This window comes from Sarcophilus harrisii, chromosome 6 (genome assembly GCF_902635505.1).
Source record: "Sarcophilus harrisii chromosome 6, mSarHar1.11, whole genome shotgun sequence".
NCBI lineage: Eukaryota > Metazoa > Chordata > Mammalia > Dasyuromorphia > Dasyuridae > Sarcophilus > Sarcophilus harrisii.
The window spans coordinates 233,171,060-233,194,717 of record NC_045431.1 but is presented as its reverse complement, the minus strand read 5'-3'; the positions used below and the strand labels follow the sequence as shown (position 1 = coordinate 233,194,717).

At 40.3% G+C, this 23,658-nt stretch overlaps 1 protein-coding gene and 1 long non-coding RNA gene across 4 annotated transcripts in view; one reads left to right on the top strand and one right to left on the bottom strand.

The window, feature by feature from the left end:
- Positions 1 to 330: 330 nt before the first annotated feature.
- Positions 331 to 4,479, bottom strand: LOC116420162. 3 transcript variants are annotated; one of them, XR_004230442.1, is made up of 3 exons: positions 3,731 to 4,479; positions 845 to 997; positions 331 to 535 (listed from the first exon to the last, which is right to left on the bottom strand). It is a non-coding gene; the product is annotated as an uncharacterized LOC116420162 (long non-coding RNA). The 3 variants fall into 3 exon arrangements; XR_004230443.1 differs by lacking the exon at positions 845 to 997 and having other exon boundaries at positions 339 to 535; positions 3,731 to 4,477; XR_004230441.1 differs by lacking the exon at positions 3,731 to 4,479 and having other exon boundaries at positions 339 to 535; positions 845 to 1,145.
- The window catches only part of CELF1 (CUGBP Elav-like family member 1), a 98,666-nt gene continuing 79,449 nt past the window's right edge, over positions 4,442 to 23,658 (top strand). Inside the window, exon 1 of the mRNA XM_031944229.1 lies at positions 4,442 to 4,460. The gene's annotated coding sequence lies outside the window, so the exon portion shown is untranslated. The remainder of the gene's footprint in view (positions 4,461 to 23,658) is intronic.

Below are 23,658 nucleotides of genomic sequence, written 5' to 3'. Positions count from 1 at the left end.
GTAGGGACGGAGAAAAGGAGATCCAATTAGGTGCCCTGACGCCATATAGGAAAACCTGACCTGGTTCTTGCACATAGGAGATGCTTCCTTATCGTTTGTTGCATCTTGTTAAAGAACAAAAATTCAAACTTGTTTTTATCTCTTAAAATGTTTTTTTTTTTTAAATTGAAGCTCCCCTTAATAAGAATGAGGTTTCAAATATAAGAACAAAACAAAAAGCATGGTAATTGCCAATTACATAGCCGACAGTGGAGTTACAAAAGCAACAAACTGTCGTACTCCAAAAAGAGCTTATAATTTATAGAAGGAAACACGACAAAATAAATAGAAAGGTAAAGGAATCAGTCAATGAGCATTTATTAAATATCTTTTGGGTACTAGAGATAAAAAGTACAAAGAATCACTCCTCAAAAGCTTTCTTCCTAGCAGCATCACCTCCCAGATGTCATAGTCATCCTCCAGAATGAAAGGCATAAAACAACAATCCTAGCAGCTGATGTGATGAGGAGGGCTTTTCCTAGAAATGGCTCTTGACCTGAGTTATGAAGTAAATAAGGGAATAGGAAATACAGGGTTAGGTAAACAAACAAAAAAAGAGATTGCAAATGAGCGTACATGTCTTTGAAATTACTTTCCTAAAATCCTAAATTTATAAAACAGGAAAATGATTAATTACGGTATAAAGAAAAGATTGAATCTTTATAGCAGTACCCCAGCATTTTAAACAGGAGTTTAAAAAAACAAAGCAAAAAGACCCAACAACAAACAAGCTCCAAAACTTGTTGCAATTGGCTCTGGAATCATGAGGCCTGGGTTCAGATGCTGTCTCTTAGAAGCTTATTACCTGTGTTATCTTGGAGGAGTCATATCACCTCTGTGGACATTCATTTCTCCATCAATATGGGAGACAGGGGGGAGAGGCTAACTAGTTGGCCAGTGGGTCCCTTCCAATTCCAGATCTATGGTCCTAAGATTCAATTTCTTTTTGAGGTAGTCCCTGGAATAAAGAGTGTGCAGAATGTGTGCTGACTTGTAGAATACTGAATGGATAGGTGCCCTCCTGATTCCATTCCCAAGAGCCCACCACCCCGGGATCCAATACCCTTTTAACTTTAGATCTTGGGCTATGTCCCTGAAAGAGACTTTAGAAATCCTCTAGTTCAGGGGATCTGGCCCCTCTGTGAATCTTGGACCTCTCTTGACAGTCTAGTGAAGTCTATAGGATCCTTCTCTGAACCATGTTTTAATTAACTAAAGGAAATGCTAGAGCTTAATGAAGATAAAAGATGAAATTTTTTCACACCCAAATTCACAGATCTCCTGAAATCTATCCAATGACCTCTTTGGTGGACCCCAGGTTAAGAACCCCTGTATGTAATCCAACCTCATTTGAAAGGTAAGGAAACTGACCCGAAGGTAACAAGAAGCTTTTGATGGCTTAGAAATCATTGATTATGAGCCCCCAGCTGCTTGCCCCTCAGGTCCTGTCCAGTGAGGAGACACAGCAAGTCCGAACTCTAGTCCCTTCCTCACCCAGCTCCCCAGCGGGGTCTTGATCACATCACCGTGGGCCTAGCAAATAGCCCTAATGGTTCTGGTCTGGCTCGCAGACCTGGCCGGCCCGGGCACGGGGAGGCCGGCTGCCACCCCTGTTCATTCCGTTGCTTTCTACCGAGGAGCCTCAACAGGGAGCACTCGCCAGAACTTTGGCCTGCGGGAGCTCGCTCTTCCGAGCCGAACGCTGGCATTTTAAAGGTGCATTCGCAAGCTGGGAAAATGGTTGCAATGAATCCCGCAAAATGGTTCCCTAGAAGCCAAACGAAGGAGGAGGAGCTCTTATCTCGCGACCCAATCCCCCCCTCCCCATCCCAGACCCTCCCAGCCCTCCCCCACAGGCGGTTTTCTCCACCTCCTGACCAATGCAGCTGCTCGGCTGGCCACAGGCACCCAGTCAGCCCGGCTGGCGTGCGCTTGCACCTCTCCAGTTACACGTGAACTCTGTCAGGATGTATTTTTTCCTCCAGAGTCCCTGGCTCCTTGAGAGAGCGAGCTTTGGGGGACTGGTGGGGGAGTGTCTTCCTCCTCCTCCTCCTCCCACGAAGTGATCGCTTCTACATAATCGACAGCCTAAATTCCTCGCCCAGGGCTCCCGAATCCCTTCTCTTAACCGGCTTTGTCTAAAGGGCAAATTACTAGGTTCGGGAACGTGAGGGTAATTCTTCCTTGCCAGCTTTCTGTATCCTCCTTCCCTCTAGCAAAAGAGGCACAGAGGAATAAATGAAGGCGGAAAAAAATCAATTATTCGTTTCCTCTGGGATAACCAGACTCTGGCCAGGTCTGGCCAGAATTCCTGTTATTTGTTGAGTATATGCTCCCCCAGGCAAGAACTGAACAGGAAACCTTACTATCCACAAATGAGCCTGTCTGGAAAGGAGCATTAATGAGGATTTATAATCCTGTAAAATGTAGGTGAAGGCAACACCCTATATAGTAAACCAAAGAGGGTTCTCCTGAGCTATGGCAATTCAATCCAAATCCCACAAAGATTTACGAAGGGCCCACTATGTGTAAGGTGCTAAGCTAGTTGGATGTACAAAAACAAAAACAAAAAAGGAAAGAAATTGTTCCTACTTTTGTTTGAGGAGCTTACACTTTGGGGGGGGGGGTAAGAAGCAGGGTGATAGAACATAATTACATAATTATGTATATGTACATATATGCTTGTTTAGACATATGTATTAACATTACAAATGTTTACATCTGCATTAAATATATTACGAGTATGTGCATATGTACATGGTTATTTAAGAAGGATGAGAGCATTGAGGAGAGGGGAACACATGACCTGACCTTTAAAAGGAGCTAAGGATTCTAAGACAGGTAGAGAGACTACATTCCAGCCAAGAGGCTAAAGCTACTCTATAAAGGTGTGAAGGTGAGAGATGAATACAAAGTTTACGGACCAGTTTAATAATCCAGTTTAACTGGGATATAAAGGGAAAGGATTCATGTGAAACCATCCTAGAAAGAGTAGGAAGGAGCCAGATAGGAAAGAATTTTGATGCTAAACAGAGGATTTGGGGTTTTACCCTACACAACATATATATATATATATATATATATATATATATATATATATATATATATGTATATATATATGTATATATATATGTGTGTATATATATATATAGTATAAAATAAACGCGTTATAAATATATATATGCTATATGATAATGCTAAGATGCAAAATAATAGCCATTGAAGTTTTGGGGTCAGGGAAGTCACATAATTAAACTAGTACTTTAGTAAGAATAATTTGTAAGCGATTTAAAGAATGGATTAGAACCGAAAGGAATTGGGAGCTGGGAGTCCAGATACCCCCAAGTAGACTCCTTGAAAGGAGAGACTGTTGAATGGCCAGTCCAATGCCTTGCTTGTACTAGGCAAATTAGGGAATCAACTAAGAGATTTAGTATAGTACGGACTTATGTACTTCGTATTGTGTTGTTTCAGAAAAGGCTTGTAAAAGTCGGCTTTCGGCGGGGAGGGGGGGGTTAGGGGGAGGAGGTCAGCCCAATTGGACTGCCAGCTGTTCCTCATCAAGTGTACCCCGTTTCCCACCTCCATGCCTGTCCCAATGCCCTTCTTACCTAAGTCCCATCTCCTGGAAGCTTTTTCCGATCGCGGAGCCCGCAAAGCTTCTGCCCCCTCCCCGTTCCCTAGGACGTACCGTGACTTGTAATGTGGGCTCCACTTCCATTATTTCCAGCTCGGGGAAGAAGGAACTTCTTAAAGTTATAGCGGTGCTTCCGGCTCTCGTACCTCGCACTAGTGATGGACTTAAAAAGCAGGAGACACGTGTGGGAATTGTTTTGCCTGACTAGGCTTATAGGCTGCTATTGCACTTAGAAAAATGCACGGACTTGTCGCACTAGAGAGTGAGTTCCCCATCACCGAAAGTGGGCAAGCCGAGGTCGGACTGCCACTGGTCGGAGAGTCCCACTCAACCGCAGTTTGCACCTCTGTCCAGTCCAACCAAGACCCGCTTTGAGTTTTGCGCGGCTCGGTGACCCCCCTCTTTGAAGACCGAGCTCCCTGTCTTCCAGTGGTCCAGCCCCCTATCCGAGGGACGCCTCTCCACTCCCCCACCCCAGGGGGAGCTGCCGCGCTCTTCCTCTCCCTCCACCCCCGCCCCTTCCATTCAGCCCCGCGCGGGGGTGTACGGAGTTCAGGGCGGCGCCGCGGTGGTTCATTCCTTCCACCGCACCCCTCCCTCGTCTCCCGGTGGTAGGCGCCGGAAGTGCCGCCATTTTGGGGTGTCCGGCTCCGGCGGCGGCGGTGGCGGCGGCGGCGGGACGCGGAGGCTCCCCGGGGACTGGGCCTCAGCGAGGCGGCGGCGGCGGCTGAGGAGGCGGCGGCGGCGGCGGCGGCGACGGCGACGGGCGCAGGTGCAGCTGCAGGTGAGCTTGGCTTCGGCGGGATAACGGGCCTCGGCCGGGCGGGCAGTGGGCTGGCGGGGCGGGCGGGCGGGGAGGCGCTGCGGGGCGGGTCCGGGTCACGGGGCCTTCCTCCCGCCGGCCGCTCCTCGCCCCCGGCCTAGCTGGGCGGGCGCCGCGTGCCTCGGCCCCCGGGGAGCGCTGCCCCCGTTCCTCTCGGGCCTGCCGGGCTTCGTGCCCGCGCTCCTCCCCCTTCCCCCACGTGAGCCGCTCCCCACCCCTTGGCCACGCCGTGACCCCCCGCGCCGCCGCCGCCTCCTGCTCCTCCGGGCGCGTCTACGCCGCCCGGACCGACCCGCGGCGGGCCCCGGTGTTAGAGAGGTGACTGGGACCCCGGTCTTTAAAATGCCCCGGTGGTCGGCCCCCAGCCGTGCCCCACGAGTCCGGGAGCCGGCGGAGGGCGGGTGCGGAGGCTGCTGGCCCGGTCCGGGGTTGGGGGGGGGGGCAGGGGACAGTTTGGCTTCACTTGGTTTGCTCGGTCGCCTCCCGGTGCTCCCCTGGAGCGGACCCCGCCCTCGGAAAAGAGCGGCGCTGGAAGGAAGGCAGTGAGGGGTTGTCCCGGAGTTTTCTGCCGGAACGAGCCGGTGTGTTTACAGACTGGCCTTAGGGAATTGGGGACCCTCTCCCCGCCCCGGCTCCCGGCCTCAGGGCTAGGGAGGAGTCCGCGAGGAGTGGTCCCGCCGAGGTGGAGAAGTGGGCCGGTGGGATTGGGGCGCGGGTCTTGTTTGGGGAAAATGGCTTCTCGCTGATGGAACCCTAAAGCCTTTTGGGGGCTGTTTGTTACGGCACGTCCCTGCCTGGCCCGGGATCGAAGCGTGGGACCTCCTCGTAACCCGAGAGACGGCTGCGTTTTTAAGTGGGAGCTCCTTGAGAACAGGAACTTAAAATCAAGAGCAAACCTACCGTGTTCCTTGTAGACACGGGGCTAGGCTCCGGTAGAAAGAAAATCCCACAGACAGCCTCTGTCTAATTAGCGGGTGACATTTATGAAAAGCACAAAATAGATACTTGTTGACTGACATTTGAAGACATTCTGCTGCAGGATGGACCTCGGGGAGTTTCTTGTTTAAGAAGGGCCGGGGGAGCTGAGGAGATGATCTCTTTAAAATACACTTCATTAAGTAAGAGTTGGCTGCTGCATGAATGAGCTACCAGCTCGGAAACTTGGACGTTGTCGGTGAAGGTAGAAAGAGTGAGGAGGCTGGAGAGTCACGAGTGCCCAACTTCTCTGTGCCTTCCTGGGGAGTCCATCGTCTTGTTTTCTTGTGGGTTAAGAGAATGCCTTGAAGGAAGAAATGTGTTTAGTAAGAGGCGAGGATGTAAGTGGCCCTGTGTGTGTGCCCTCTCTCCTTTGGTGGTGGTGGTGGTGAGGAGAAAGGAAGTTTGATTCACTTTGGATTAGTGAAGAATCTAGCTGGACAAGAATGTGTCATTCTGTCCTTCCACCTCCTCCTAAGAAATGGCCTTTTTCCTAACCCTCCCCCTCTGGCATCCCCTAATTCCTAGCCATTTTTGTAAATGCACGTAGGTCATTTATCATTCATTGGTCTTTACTGGAATAAAACTTGGGTGGTATGACTATGTTGCACATTCATTGCCAGATGCATTTTGTAATAAATACTTTGCAAAAATAAAACCTTATGTGTTTAAAAGCCCATTTAATAACCTGTTATGGACTTTAGTTTCAGATATTTCAAGTTCCAATATCCTAGGACAGATGAGAGGGTCCTTACTTTTATGAAGTTTACAGCTTAATTGTATGTGGAGGCGTCTTAGAAGTGATATTTGAATTGGCCTTTAGAGGATGGAGAATTTATATTATGTTCAGATAAGTGGGTTGTCTTATGTCTGCTTCTAAAGTGTCCCAGCATCTATGAAACAAATGAAGATTTGCCATAATTTCTAACGTTTAAGCTGGTCATTGAATATGCTGATTAAGTCTGGAGAGGGGAGGAGGAGTAGAAATGAGATACTTTTTGAAATCTACAGGTATCCTTTTGTGAAGCTTTTGGAAAATCCTTAACTGCTGTTTGACATGCTGCTTTTTCTTTCTGTCCCCCTAGTATTTCTCTTTGCTGTTGAGGTCAGGAGGGAGAAGGTGAATTGGGAAATGTTATTAGTATCTTTACCCCCAAAGAATTGAATGGAGCCAGAAAAACACATACTTTTACTAAGAAATCACTATCTTTCCATTTGCGTGGCACATAGCTTTCACATTTGACCTCTTTCACCCATTATGTGTGCATTATATTTTACAGAAGAATAAACTGAATCTCACCCTGGCTTGTGTCCAAGCCTACTGACATGTAAAGTGAGGAAGTTGAACTACAAAACTTAAGATCTTTAGGTGGTCCTGTTTATGGCTTAAATTTATTTTGTCATTTTTGGTTCTTGAAACTGAAGCAGTGATGTGATATCATTGATTCCTCCAAATTGTAGAAAAACAACCTTCAAGCGGTCTCTTCAAACCATAGAAATACTTCTTTGAAACTTGAATGAAAATGTTTTTCTTGGTTATTTGTATTAATGATAGCATGGACAGTGCCGGCTCCCAGATAATCAGAAATAAAATTTGAACAGTAACTAGTACTCTGTGGAATTTTTGATTTCTTAGTGAATGGTGAGATGGGCACAAGGTAAGTGAAGAAAAAGAAAACTTCCACAATCCTCATAAGGATTGGTTATGGTTTTGTTAAGTTCTGTAATAGAAACATTCATATGAAGTTATATTTGTAACCTTGGTACAGATTTTTGTTTTTTCCAGACAGTCCACAGGTGTTTCTACTTGGATAGATTCTATATAATGTATCCAACCTTCCCTAGAAACTTAGAGCTCAGTGCTCAGTATGTGTGATACACAGATAGTGTATCTCTTATTGACTCCATCTTTTTCATTGTTTCAATTTTAGTAGAGAGAACTTGGTGGTGGATAAACGGTATTAGTTAAGGCAGGCTTTTCTTTTATGTTCATAGAAATTAGAGAATTTGCATTGAGAGTTTGTGTTCAACTAGAAGGGAAATTTGGCTCCCTTTGCACTTTAATTAGTTAACTGACCTTTCAGAAGTTCTGCTTTCAAATAAGTCCCACTATAGAAGGGTTGTAGTCTGGGAAGACTGTCATTAGTTTTCTTTGCTTTGTACTCTGTCAATGTATAAAGAACATCTAATGTTCTAAGAGGGCTGGTTAGTTTGCCTGCAAAAGTTTTCTTAGTTTGTTGTAGCAGTTGTGCTTTTAGTTATGATCAGGTTACTAATATTCCCTTTTCCCTGGGCTTGTCTGGAACTTCCCTTGCTTTATGGAATCACTCAACATAACTTATGAGTCATTATTTCCTATCTGCTTTGACCCTCATATGAAATGTGATGGATTTCTCTTGAGTGGGATCTTTTGAAATACAAATATGGCTTTGGATCAATATCTTGGTGTGTATACTACTCTATTTAGCCTGTAATATATTCTCGCTTATTCTAACCTTGTTAGTTATTACTGTCATAGGGTAAAACTAAGGCAGAAGGTATCTTCTAGGGAATATCTTATCATCTGAGAATGTTCATCTCTGGCTTTCCTCCTCATCTGTTGGCTGATTTCATTTGGCAGTGAGCCTCTTCTTCCTGACCTCAGGGCCTAGAATTCATTTCTTTGAATCGCCTTTATTAGGTAGCAGTTACAAACTGTTTAAAAAAGGTTTTATTCTTTCTCCATTTTGAATTTCCATATCCTTCCCTTAGATAACCTTTTCCTGAAAAAGTAAAATTGCATAGTATTTTCGGATACAGGATGTAAGAAAGTCTTTTTTATTTTTTTTATTTAAGGTACCATAAGCTATTTAGGTCAGGATTTAAATCTGTGTTATCATTGATATAACATCTAGGTCATTTTCCCTCATACTTCTCTTATTTTCTGAATAGTTTTTGGGCCTCACGAACTTGGATTTTTGTGTGTGTGTGTGTGTGACCAGTTTGCTTGAATTTTAAAAGTGATAGAAATATACCTTTAGCAGCTTCTTTATAATTTTTAGTTTTTAAGGATCATCCTTGAAAAGGGCCCTGCAGTGTATCGAATACTTCAGGTGTTTTGCAGAATATTTTCTTTCCTCTTATTTAATGATGGCGGCAATTCAAATAAAGCTTTTTACTTAGGTGCTTGACATGGTTAATTTTGCCCTTGCTACTAGAAGATAAGTGATAATTTATAAAAAGGGAGTGATTAGCTCAGATATAGAGCTTCAATTGGTATCTTATAAGGATCCATCAGTTTTAAATGTACCTTTTTTGAGGGGGCAGGGGCAGGCAGTTTTGGTTAAGTGATTTGTCCAGGGTCACATAGCTCAGAAGTGTTGTGTCTGATGTCGGATTTGAGAGCGCCATCTAGCTGCCCTTTGTCTACCTAATTTCAAATCTGGCCTCAGACACTCAGTAACTGTGTGACCCCGGGCAAGTCACTTAATCCTGTTGTTAATCTGCCTAGAAAACCGCACAGGAGATCATAAAGAGTCCCTACTCAAATGACTCAACTGAAATTGCTATGATATGCATTGTTTGTGTAGCCTTGTTAGTCCAGAGCATCAAAACCCTAATATTGCAAATGTTTGAGTTTTCATATTGTCCTATCTTAAATTCCTCTGATGATATGATAGTCTACAGTAAAAAGTTTCAAGATATGTTGAGGAATAATGGTGACTCTGGATCTAACCCCAAAAAGACTTGGATTCAAATCCAGTCTGTGTCAGTAGCTTTGTGACTCTGGACAAGTCATTTTAATCTGTCTGCCTCAGTTTCCTCAACTGGAAAATGTAGGTAATAATATAACATCACCTACATATCACAAGATGTTTCAAGGACCAAAATGAGATATTATTTGTTAAGCATTTCCAGGGGTCCTCAAACTACGGCCCGCGGGCCAGATGCCGGCATCTGAGGATTATTATCCTCTTCACCCAGGGCTATGAAGTTTCTTTATTTAAAAGGCCCACAAAACAAAGTTTTTGTTTTTACCATAGTCCGGCCCTCCGATAGTCTTAGGGACAGTGAACTGGCCCCCTATTTAAAAAGTTTGAGGACCCCTGATTTAGATAATACCTGGCAGATAATAGGTGCTTAATATATACTTCTTCCTTCTCTCCTCCTTCCTTCCCCCAACTCTCTCCCCTCCCCCCCCGTTTTAAAAAATATATTATTTGAACATCTGTCAAAACTTGTACAGATTCTTTTTCCTACAAGTTTCTCTTTTGTATAGATAATTTCCTATAAATGTCTCTCAACCTCTTTGTGTTTTTTGTTTGCTTGTAAGAAATGTTCCTTCTTAGTATTATTCTTTTTGAGCTTCCTTCTTGTCTTCTCTCTCCAACCTTCCCTCACTTCCTATTACTTAAGTAATTTTCATTGCTTTGTGAATGAATCTTGCATTTGTGACATTGTAGTTGCTAACCTTTTAAATTGGGTGAGACATAGCCAAGGAAAGAAATTGATTGTAGAATGCATTGATTGATGTATGATTGATTGTGTTGTTTGCCTGTTTCAAAATACCTACAGTTCTTGCTTTACATATGCAAATGTTTCTAATTATGCAAATCCACCTTTATGTAAATAAACTGTACTATACAGTACTGTGCCCTCTCCCCCTTCCCTTTTCCCTCCCTCTCTGTCTCTCTCTGGACGCATATCCTCCATCAGAAATTTTTTTTTTTTTTTTTAAACAAAATTCCTCTAAGTGAAAGTAGAAGAACTTAATAAGGATCATAGGATTGTCTTGAGTTGAGGACCATCATGGTCCCAGGTGTCTTCCATTAGTCTGTCCCCCTCCACTGTTTACTATCTTTTTCTGTCCAGGTCCACATTCTACCTGGATGTGTGTGTATTCCACCTTTCTGAATCTAGTCCTGCTCTCATGAGTCCTCTGTTAAATCATGGGCCAGTTTTCTCCCTCCACAGGTCTACAACTCCCTATTTAGCCTCCCTCCTTCCCTTTCCCAGGTCTTCTGGCAAATTCTCATTAGGGAAAAATCATTTTACAGACAGATATACAGAATGGTCCCCCAGGTAAATCAGAAACTATTTGAACATTGTAAGATTTTAGTAAATTTGGGGACAAAACACATTCCTAAATCTTCTTGACAAGAAATGTTGAATAGAAGTGCTTGCTATGTGTAGTCTACAAGCATAGAGATTCCTACCTTTGGGGAGATTTTATAATAAAACCGACATATATGACTCAATCCCCATCATTCTGATACTTGATACATAGTTAAGTGCTTAATAAATATTGACTGACTGATTGCATTCATTCTACAATTCTATCAAATTTGTCTAGTTGTGGATCCTCCCTTAAACCACTGGGTAGTCTTATGTCCTTTCACTGACTATGTCCCTTCTTACTTATGACTCTTGGAATTCCTAGCTTCCTTCTCAGTTGATTAGTGGTCAAAGGAAATAAGCAGGTGGTTTACAAAGGAAGGAATATAAATAGGAAGAAGAAAGATAGATGTTGGAAGGACTTCAGGAAAACATGCATATTAAGGCATTCTTGATAGAGTTAGGAATTTCTATAGCCATTCTGGAAAGCAATTTAGAACCAAGATCAAAAAAGACCCAGCTAGTCCTATCCTTCAGAGATCAAATGTTAAAAGATCAGAAGGATCCTTAATATTTATAGTCGTTCTATTTGCTGTGGCAAAAAACTAGAAATTAACACTTCTTTTATGAAATGGCTCTTTAAGTTATATATAAATGTAATGAAATATTATTGCACCCTTAAGAAATAGTAAAAGGGACAGTTTGAGGTCAAACCGGGAACACTTGCATGAAACATGCAGGGTAAATTACCAGAACAATTTATATAATACAAGGTAAAAAACATTTTAATGATTTTCAGCAAGGTAATGACCATCCATGATTCCGTAGTATTGATGGTGAAAGAAATTAATTACGTATTGACAGGTGATGGACTCAAAATTCAGAAGAGACTTATATTCTTTGGACATGGCCAAAAAAGGGAAATTGTTTTGCTTGACTTGCTACAAGGATTTGACTTTTCTTTTCAACTAATCTTCTGAGGGTAGAAAGAAAGGGGATTAGGGATATAGTTCCCTTTCCAAATGGCGATAGGAGGAAGACACCTTTGAAAATTATATGTTGAATTTGTTACATATCTAATTTTAGGTTTGGCAATAGCAACTGGGGAAACTGGCTTCCAATGGAAAGCTTCGAAGAAAACTGAGGATTCTGCTAGGAGAAGCTTAGAAAAACAAGCATGTTCAGGCCTAGTGATTGTGTACAGGACAAGAAGTAGGTAAATAGAGCTGGAACAGAAAAAAAGCATATACAGAGAGAAATATGAAATAGGAGGCAGATTGTAAAGAGCTTTCAAAACCAAACAAAAGAGTTTTTACTTTATTTCCTTCCAGGAAGTTGGGAAGTACTGGTGTTTATTAAGCTGTAGAGATTCTTGGTCAGAGGTATGCTGTCACAGTTATGTAGAAGGTGATTTAGAGAGAAGGGAGACATTGGATACTAGGGATTATTATCAGTTCACACACACACACACACACACACACACACACACACCCTTCATACAGTGAATTTTTCCATACTATATGAATTTAGTTCTTGGTTCATAGCTTTTCTCCCTTCCCTAATTTTAGGGAACTTCAACATCAAGGTCCTTTTAAACATTTTATCCACAGTTCTCAGATTTTAACATTTCTAATCCACTCTTTTTTAAGAATTAATTATCAAAATATCTTTGCCTTTTCCTGATTATTTTAAGTTCTGAATTCTCTCCTTTCTTTCCCCAAGGCAACAAAACCAAAATCCATCACCAATATGGTCATGCCAAAAAAAAAAAAAAAAGAAGAAGAAGAAGAAAATATACTACAGTCTACACTTTGAATATATTAGCCTTTTCTTTCTGCATCTGGATGGATAGCATGTTTCCTTTGAACTTGTGTTTGGTTGTTGTGTTGATCAGAATTACTGAGTCTTTCAAATTTGTCTTCAAATTAATGCATAAATTGTTCATCTGGTTTTGCTCATTTTACTTTGCATCAGTTTATACAAATCTTAGGTTTTTCTGAAACTTTCCCCTTTATCATTTCTTAAAGCATTAGTAGTATTGTATCACATTCATGTGCTATAACTTGTTTAGCCATTCCCTTAATTAATGGGCATTCCTTCAGTTTCCAAGTTTTTGCCATCACCAAGAAGAGCTGCTGTAAATGTTTTTATACTTTTGGGTTTTCTTTCTTTTATTTCTAGTGGCATTATCATTGGATCAAAGTCTGCAAAGTTTAACAAGGTTTAAGGGCATAGTTCCAAATGTTTTTCAGAATGGTTGAACTAGTTCACAACTCTACCAAAGTAAAGTAGTCTACCTGTTTTCCTACATCCTCTCCAGCATTTATAGGCAGCCAGACGGAAAGAGTATCGGCCTTGGCATTAGGAAGATTCATCTTCATGAGTTCAATCCAGTTTCAGGCATTTACTTAGTTGTATGACTCAGGGCAAGTCACTTGACCCCATTTGCCTCATCTGTTGTTTGTCCTTGTTCTGGAAGAGGACCAAGACATCAGAGAAATGATTTCATGACATGCAAGTGAACTAGATTTGAGTGAAGGATGACTGTGCAAAGTCACCTGCCTCATTTTCTCCTCCAAAGTCATCTGGGTATAGTGGCCAGATATAGATCTGAACAACTGGAAAGGGCCTTAGATATAGTAGTACCCTGGCTTTTTAAAGGCTAAGGTCTTTAATTGATTTGGCAATTCTATGTTAAAGAGAAATGAGGCTTTTTTTTTTTTTTACCAAGCCCCCCAAAAATGTAATTAATCAGAAATCAGGATTTCTCAGTTTTTCTTCTATTAAATGAGTTGAAGAAGGCAAACCACTCCGTTGTCTTTGCCAAAAAAACTCCAAAATAGTGACAAAGAGTCGGACACAATTGAAAATGAACAATAACTCCAGTGTGTCGTTTTCCATTTTTTTAATGTGCTTATGGATTCTTTAGATTTCTTCCTCTGAACACTGCCAATGGGCTTCAGATTAATATATAAATTGTTCATCTGTTCATTCATTGTTTTTCCCAAATGGTTAAAGACCATTTGGGAAATGGTACTTATTCTTATAAATTTAACTTAGTTTCCTTTATATTTCAGAAGTGAAACTTTTATCAGGGAAACTTGTTGCCGAGATTTCTTCCTCCATTTTTTATTTTATTTATTTATTTTTTGCTTTTCTCCTAATTTCATCTGCATTTGTTTTGTTTGTGCAAAAATTTTCAAAATTATCTCTTTACTGCCTGTGAACCTCTCTATTTCTTGTTTGGTCATGAATTATTTTCCCTATCCATGGATCTGACAGGTAATTTCTCCACACTCCCCCAATTTGCTAATGATGCTATCCTTTATGTTCAAATCAGGTACCAGTTTTGAGTTTATCTTTCTGTACAGTTTGAAATTTTGGTCTTTACCTAGTTTCTTAAAGACTACTTTCTGGTTTTCCCAACAAGTTTTGTCAAATACAGATCTTTTTCTCTTTACTTGCATATCCACCATGTTGAAACAGACCCTTTATCTCCTTTTTCCCACCTGAACTATTTCAGTAAACTTATAACTCTTCTGCCTGCCTCAGGTTTCTCCCATTTGACCTTGCTACTTCTTACTTAGTAAACTAAAGTGGCTCCTTATTGCCTCCAGGATTAAATATATAAAGCCTATCTATGGATGTTTCTTAACATTTTCTTATTGATCTTGCATTTACTAGCACACCACCCTCCATCTTCTTTGTAGTGACTCCTCTTCCCCCTACCCTTCATGGCAGTAATGTTTCCCTCTCTGGCTTTTTTTCAAGACTCCTGTCTCACACTGGGTGTCTTGGAGACATCTTAAACTCAACATGTGCAAAAACAAACTCATTATCTTTCCCTGGAAACCTATCTTCCCTGTTTCTGTAAATGGCAAAGTTATCCTCCCTGTCTTTAAAGCTCCCAAGCTGGGAGTCATCCTTGATTCCTCACTCACTTTTTTCTCTCCTCCTTCCTCTAGTCTCCAAGCTGCTACTTACCGAGGCCTGTTAATTTCACTTTTGTGACCTTTCTTGAATATGCCCCTTTCCTTTCTTTTCTTGGCACTTTCCCTACCCAGGTATTGGCTCTTATCCCCTCAGGCCTGGACTCTGGAGTAGTCTGCGCTGAGAGAGAGAAAGGGGAAAACAGAAAGGGATGCTGAGTCTCTAGGTCTCTTTCCAGTGACTGCCTTTGCCTCAGGTTATGAATATTTTGTATTTGATCCCCCTCTCCTTTCTACTTTTACAATCTTCTTTAGCCTCTTTTGCTTTTGGCGATTTCTCTTGCTGTCTCTTACACCTGGAATGCTCTTCTTTCTCATCTTCATCTATTGGCTTCCCTGGCTTCTTTTAAGTCCCATCTTCTATTGGAAGTCTTTCCCAATCCCTCTTAATTTTTGTGCTTATGCTCATTTATTTCTTGTTTTGTATAATTTGTTGGTATGTATTTGTTTGCTTGTCTTCCCCATTACATTGTGAGCTTCTTGAAGACAGGAGACTCTTTTATGGACGTTTTATCCTCAGTATTTAACACAGTGCCTGGAACATAGTAGGTGACTAATGTTTACTGACTGGATCTCTAATATCTCATCTTTTAAGAAGTCCTTTCCTGATCTCTTTCCTTTCTCCTCTCCTTCCTCCTGCTTTTCCTCTGAGCTTCCTGAGGACAAGGACAATTATTTTGCCCTTTTTTGTGTGTTTGAAAGGTAGTATTTTGTTACTTAACAATGAGTGGTACATGGTAAGTGCTTTTTGATTAAAATGTTTGCTGGTTGATTGGTAAAAATGTATTGCTGTAACACAGATTCAGTATTCTTTCTGAAACCTTCATGGAATAAAGTATTCTGTAATAATATAATTCAATGATATAGATCATTATAATTTATAAAGTATTTTCCTTGGAATACCACTTTGATTGAACAAATATTGTTCAAAATGTAGATGAAGATGCTTCAGAGAAGTTTAACACCCAGGTTTTCTAACTCCCAGTCCTCATATTGTTCCCACTATTCATTCAGTTCTGCCTTTAAATATTAACTGCTAAATTATTTATTGCTCTGTATATTTCAATGAGTCTCTTATCTCTAGAAACTAGTATATACTCTTTTGTTTGGCATTTAAAATGTTTGACTAACCAGCTTCATCCTGTCTTTTCAGCCTTATGCTTTATTTGCATACAACTACTTCAGTATACCCTAACCAGCCTTTTTATTTCTCGTCGATTCCCCCTTACAGATCCTTTAGAATCCCTAGTTTCTTTTGAAACCAGCTTCAAAGACCACTTAGCAGTTGCTTGATCAACAGCCTTTGCTTGACACTGAAGTTATAGAGACCAGAATGACAGTCTTACCTTCAAGGAGTTTATATTTTGCTTTGTATAAGGTTGTGGTCCCCTGTTGGACTTTCTTCCAAACAAAAAGGCCTTGTCTTATTTTGTATATATTTGTGTATACTTCTTTCCCTAGGGAATGAATGTAAGCTTCTTGATGGGTAGGGATGTTAAATTTTCATTGATAACAGCAGTAGCCAACCTTTATAAAAACTATTTAGAGTTTGCAGTTTTGTTTTATATCACATTAATTGATTCTTACAACAACTCTGTGAGGTAGGTGTGATTATCATCATGGTTTCACACATGGGAAACTGAGGCTGAGAGGTTGTGATTTGCCCTAGGTCACAGTATCTTGAGGCAGGATTAGAACCTGAATATCCATCTCTAGCTCTAATTCCACGGTCAACATTCTTTCTATTGGATTGTTATTATTAGCTCAAATTGAATTTCATCTGCCTTCTTACTGAGCTAAGAATCCTGCATTTCTCTTAAGTTTCAACTTTTGATAGAATTGAATACTACCTTCTTAGAGATGGATGGACTATCCTGCTGATACATTCTGTGGAGTTCTTGCTTTTCATTTAGCAACTTCTGAATTTCCCCATCATTTTCTTCAAACCATTCTTGATGTTTCCATGTACTGTCCCAGATGTGCAAATGCAATACTGCACACCCAATCTGAGAGCTGCCTACACCTTTTCTGCTCCATTGTTACCAATTGTGTGTTGGCACAACTTCCTTAACCTTCAAATTAACAACAAAGTGTTCTGTCTCGGAGAAACACTTTAATCTGTAGACATTAATTCTTCTAGTAATCTTTTTGCCTTGGGGCCAATGCTTTTATTGAATGCTAATATTTAGCTCGAGAAGGATAAATCTGATCAGTCCAGCACTCTCCCCACACTTTGCCTTAGTCACTCTGACTTTCTGTCTGTCTCTCCTTATGATCACAGTCTATTAAATGCCTAGGTTTGCTGCGAAGGTGCATCTGTGAAGTTTTATTGTGTTTAGATAAATGGAGACCCTTATTGTCAATGCACTGAAAGAGGACAAATTTATAATTCTGGGTGACTTTAATGCTAGAGTAAGCTCAGACTACTAGACATGGCAAGGTATCTTTGGGAGCAATGCGGTAGTAGGTAGGAAACAGCAACAATGGTCATTTATAATTGAAGGTAAAGGGACATCTCATGACCTCATCACCAATATTATATTATACTACTAAATGGAAATTTTGATTTCTAAAAAAGGAAAAGTATAAATTAACCAAGCTATGGGATTGAGTTCCTATTTTCCCCTGCTTTTCCTCATTGGCAAATAATTCCCAGGATATGGGTGGGATGGAGCAATTCTGGGAGGGTGTAGTAGAGCTGACTGACTGGCTCAGCTTCCCCATTCAATGTTGTTTTCAAGGTTAGAATGTAAGGTGACATTCTTAAGGTGAGGATGAGCCAGAGATGGAGGAGAAGGTTAATGTCAGAGAATATATATATTACCTCTACTGCCTATGCTCAGTGCTTCACTTTTACAATCCCCCCACCCCATATGGTGAGAGTGACTGTCTGCTTCTTATGAGAAATGAATAAACTTTTTCCTTACACCTTGAGAGATCTCTGAGATTTATGGGATGGATTGCATGCCATACATTACCTAGATACTTTTGAAAGTGGGATTTATATACTTGTTAATTGATTTCTGGTTATTGCTTCTTGACCTATGATTTTGTTGGGAAAGGCATGTGATACTGGGCCTGGAGTTCAAATTTAGCCCCAGATACTTACTATTTGATCCTGGGCAAGTCACCTAACCCTTTTTGCCTCAGTTTCCTCATCTGTAAAATATGTGGAGAAGGAAATGGCAAACCACTCCAGTATCTATCAAGAAAACCCCACTGGGGTCTGGAAGAGTCAAATTGAAATAAATGACCAAGCAACAATAACAATGATTTCATTGCTTTGGAGAGATCTAGAAGAGGAAATTCCTCTACCATAATAAAACAAGAAACTTTGGTAATTAGCTATCTGAGAAAGTAGCCTGAGGACATAAGGAGGTTAAATAAATTGCCTGGATCTTTAACTGGAGGGAAAATTCATCTCTTTAACCCCCCTCTCCTCCTCCTTATTCTGTGGTTTCATCTCCATTCTTATAGAGTAGCAGTAAAGCTCTTAATTTCAACATTAGTAATTCTCATTTTAAGAATTATCCAGAAGCAAGTTGTTTTGTTTGAGCACTCTGCTTTTTTATAAGGCAGGATATATCATTGGAAAGTGACATTGATGTTTTTTTAAAAATCAATAAAGCATTTTTTAAAACTTCAACAGACCCAAAGAAGAATCTGGGGCACACTGTTGAAGCAATTTGCCTATGTCTCCTAAAAACCTTTTCTCCTGCCCAAAACAACTATTTTCCTTTTGATTGTGAATGTACCCATGTGTTTTGAGACCCCAGCTCATTATTTGCAAATTAAAGTAGGAAAGAGGAGCAAATTCTCAAAATCTATAACCAAAAAGAAAAGGCATATTTAAATGAATTATGCTGTAAATAAGAAAACCAAATTCAATAAAATTGCCATTCATCGACTTTTTAATCTAATTTTGAGATATATAGTAACTGAAGCTGTGCTGTATTTCCTCCCTTTTATAGGTAAACTTTCTTTTTAATAATAGTTTTTTGTTTTTCAAAATACATGCAAAGATAGTTTTTAAACATTCATCCTTGCAAAACTTTGTCCAAATTTTTCTCCTTTTCTACCCACTTCCTCCCTCCCCCAGACAGCAGATAATGTAATATAGGTTAAACATGTGTAGTTCTTCTCAATATATTTCCACATTTATCATGCTGTACAAGAAAAATCAGATCAAAAAGGGGAAAAAATGAGAGAAAAAACAAGCAAGCAAACAACAACAACAAAAAAGGTAAAAATACTATGTTGTGATCCACATTCAGTCCCCATCTTCCTTTCTCTGGATGCAGATGGCTCTCTCCCAAGTCTATTGGAATTGGTCTGAATCATATGGGTAAACTTTGAGAATATCTTCTACAATTTATATTCCCAGTTCCTTTCCTCCTACTCTCCTAACTCTTTGTAATCTGGCTTTAAATCTCATCATTCAATTGAAACTCGTTCCAAACTTAATAATGGCCAAATCGAATGGACTTTTCTCAAATTGATTTTTTAAATAGCCTTTGACTTTGTAGATCAGTGGGGTCAAACTCAGAAACAAAGGTTAGTTGACTCTATATAAGGATCCCTGAGGATATTAATACTACCTCTGTTTTATTGTATTTTTATTTATTTTGCCAAATATTTCCTAATTAAAATTTAATCTGGTTCAGCTTGTTCTCAGCTTGTTGTGGGAGTGTTGTAAGAGACAATGTGTTTGACACCTCCTCCTCTCTGTTACATTGTTCTGTTGCCTAGTTTTCTTCCTCCCAGGCTGACCACTCTTCTGTCTCCTTGGCTGCATCTTCCCTCTGCCCTGGACACACTTCTTTACTCCTTCTATACTATTTCACTTGGTTTCATCAACTCCCATAGTTTCAATTATCATTTCTATACAGATGACTCAGATCTACTTTCCTAGCTCTTCTCCTTGCTGACTGCCAGTTTTGCATTCCCAACTGCCTATTCTGTCCTTCTTAATGTTGTTGGTATAACCCATCTTCCCAGTGCCCAACCTACTTGTCATCCTCTATTCCTCACTCCCCATATCTAATCAGTCATCTAGTCCAAGAAGTCCTTTCTTACTGTCTCTTAAGATATTTTCTCTCTTTAAGTTAGTACCACCCTTGTGCAGGCCCTCATCACTCCATACCTGCACTATTGCCAAAATCTACTGGTTATTATTCCTACCTGAAGGGTCTTCCCCACTACACTCCATATTCCATTTACTTGTCTGGGTAATTTTTTTTAAAAGCATAGTTTTGACCATGTTATCACTTTCTCCATAAACTCCAGTGGATTCTTGCTACTTGGATCTTCATAATCTGGCCCCTTCCTGTCTTTCTAATCTTAGACTTCCCTCCACATACTCGATGACACTGACTCTGCTGTTTCTCACACAAGTATTCCCATCTCCCAACACCAATCATTTTTACTCCTTGTCCCTTAAGCTCCTTCATCTCTACCTCCTGACTTTCTCAGCTAAAGTTTTACCTTCTTTAAGAAGGCTTTCTCAGTCCTCTTTAATCTCAGTGCTTTCCACTCCGATTAATCCTATATATAACTTGTACATAGTTGTTTACATTTTGTTTCTGCCTATTTGTTTTTCTGAGGCCAGGACAGTTTTTTGGCTTTCTTTGTATCACTAGAACCTGGCACATAATATGAGTTAAATAAATGCTAATTGGCTGGTTTATCACAGTTATAACTAGGAATTTTTCACTTAGGCCCACCAAATGGAGCCTGAAGCAAGTGGCACTAACGATGCCCTCTGTTAAGGATGCTGGTCTCCAAAAGGCCACTGTCATTGGGAGAGTTGTCCCATTCCCTTCCCACCTAGTGATCCATTGAGTTTCTTAGTTCTTTCTTAGTAACTGAATGCAGCAGTCCTGTGTGGTGGGTTGGGGACATAGTGAGGGGTGGGAAAGGTTTAAAGCCATTTCTCTCTCCATTCTCAGATGACTTGATTTAACAGTTAAGAGATTTCCCCAATAGGGGAAATGACTTGTTACAGTAAGTCTCATTCATTCAGCTCTTTGAGTCTGTGCTAAGGTGGAGTCCAAACTGCACATACTTGTAGGCCAAGGCATGGATGCTTTCTCAGCCCAAGTGTCCCCCCTAAAAAAAATAGAAACTGAAGGGAAGGGAAGGCCATGGGAATATAAAGGCTCCCAATATAGGCATGTTCTCCCCGCCTCCCATATGGTTAAGCTCTTAACTGGGGCTCAGGATTCTTGCATTGTACCCCTAACCTAATAAGATAGTATTCTCAACTTGAGATCTTGTCCTGACCAACTCGCGTTCCAGAGATTGCAAACAAAACAAAACATATACATATACATTCTAAAACATCAACAATGATTTAAAAAAAAAAAAAAAAAAACTTGAGAAAAAAGTCCTCATTTTGGAGATTGGGGTGTTCTGGAAATCACTCTTCTCCTACAGGAGTGGAGAAAATAAGGTTGAGATTCTTCTCTGAAATGATAACTTGCTTTCCTGGGCTGTGCAATAGAAAGCCTTCCTTGCCTTTTGCTTTTTCTCAGAAAGGCACTTAGCACACTGCCAGGTATACAATAGATGTTTAATAAATACTTATTGAAAGACTGAAAAGCACACACCATTTTGTGACTTTCTGTGGGATCTGGTTTGTTTGGCAAGGTTTTTTTATATGGCTTGGACCTGTGTTCTTTAGTCCCAATCAGGGTTATCTTGAATTCATTCTGGGACAATCAAGCTGCTGCCCCCATCCTGTGCCCACTCCAGAATCTTCCTCTTGTTCTTTCATGGCTCTGTTGCTACCAGGCTCCTACCTGTTCAGTCTTTTTCTAGTGGGGGAAATGAGAAGTCTACAGTTGGCGATGGAGAGTGGGGAAAGGGCTAAATAAAACAAATTTTTCTTTGCCTTTGGGTAAATTCCTAGTAATCCTGCCCCCAATCTAGTTATGACTCCAGATAGCAGTCTAGAAGAGTTAATTTTAAATTTAGTTTTCCAGTTCCTGTCACCACAATCCCAAACCAGATTAGCTTAGTAAAAATGCTTGCTGCTTTTTTTTTTTTTTTATTTGTAAATGCATCCAGAGGCTATTAAGCAGCGGCAGCATCCAATAAATATAGTATATAAATATATATTTAATATAATAAACTTGGTGACTTTCCATGAACATTTCCCATAAACTTAAAAGGGGAAACTTGAAGGACAAGCCTTGGGGATACTTTTGCCATAATAGTTTGATAACAAGAGACAGTCTATAGGCAGAAAAAAGAATATGTGGGATGTTGTGGGATGTGGGAGTGGCATTCTCCTGAGTCCTTTGCTCATTTTTAATCCTGGCTTATAATTTTACTGATTTTATTTTTAAATAAAATGTTATTTTGTTGACCTCCTCAAGAGCAAAGTAATACAAACTGTTCACAACATGAAATGCTCCTGTGCTTATTCTTCAGAGCTTTGAGAAACAGCATAGGCAGCATTGGCAGCATTGGCGCAGTGGGTGGAGGGCTGGATATGCAGTTAAGAAGGCTGAATTCAAATTTGGCCTCAGGTACTTACAAGCTATCTAACACTGAACAACACACTTCACCTTGTTTGCTTCAGCTTCCTCATCTGGAAAAGGAAATGACGAACCATCCAGTATATTTGCTAAAAAAAACTCCAAAAGATGTGTCAAAAGAATTGGATACTACTGAAAAAAACTGAAAAACAACAAATGAAAAACAGGTTAACAAGGAAGGATTTTTTTAAGGAAAGTTTTTTTTAAAAAAAATAGTTTTTTTATTTTCAAAATACATGCAAAGATAGTTTTCAACATTCATCCTTGCAAAACCTTGTGTTCCAGACTTTCCTCTCTCCCTTCCCCCAGCCCTGCCCCAGACAGCAAGTAATTCCATATGTGTTAAACATGTACAATTTTATTTTACTCAATTTCTACGTTTATCATACTGTACAAGAAAAATCAGATTACAAAGGGAAAAAATGAGAAAGAAAATAAAAAGCAAGCAAATAGCAACAAAAAGGTGAAAATACTATGTTGTGATCCACATTCAGTTCCCACAGTCCTCTCTCTCGGTACAGATGGCTTTTTCTATCATAAGTCTACTGGAATCGGCGTGAATCATCTTATTGTTGAAAAGAGTCATGTCCAATAGAGTTGATCACATAATCTTGTGTCTGGTTTTCTCTTGGTTCTACTCACTTCACTTAGCATCAATTCATGTAAATCTCTCAAGACTTTTTTGAAATTCTCTTCCTGATCGGTTCTTATAGAACAGTAGTATTCCATAACATTCATATACCACAATTTATTCAACCATTCCCCAAGTGATGGGCATCTACTCACTTTCCAGCCAAAGAAGGATATTGTGATCACAGGTGCTTAGCAGCTTTCCTTGAGCAAACATTGATATCTCTCTATGTAAAGCTGTTTCTATTTCTGAAGAAAGAAAGAACAAATCAGATCTAGTTGTTTATAAGCGATTTGGGGGTTTAAAGATTTTTTTTCCTTAGGAACTTAAGATAAATTAATGAAACCAAGAATTTAAAAAATTCACATTTAAATGTGTTGCTCCTGAGTCCTTCAAGCTATCTTGAAATAGAATGTAAGGAGCCCTTTCCCTAAATGTTGGGTAGTTAAAAAAAAAAAAGCACATTGATAATCTTTCCAAGTATTTGTGCCTACTACATGTAAGGCTTTCTGGTAAATCTTAAGTAAAGGTAAAAATTGGTACGATTACACTCCAGACTGTGCTTGGCTATCATATGCCATTGCTCTTAATGAGTTACCCATTGAAGGTTATAACTTGATCACTTCTGATAAATGCAACTAGAGATCTAGAGATTGTCTTCAACTTTGAAATCTATTTTTGTTTTTAACTTTCCTCCCTTCCCCTCCCTCCATTTTCTTATACCTAATTTCCTACCCACCCCCACTCCCCTTGTGGGATTCAAAACTCTATATTATCTACTCTTCCCCTCTTCTACTTTAGTTATGTTTTACACCTTACCTTACACCAAGGTCATCCTTACACCTTCTCCAGCTAGTGGCACAGACTTCCTTGCTGCTCTTCCTACAAGACAATTCATCCCTTGACACTGGACATTTTCTTTATCTGTC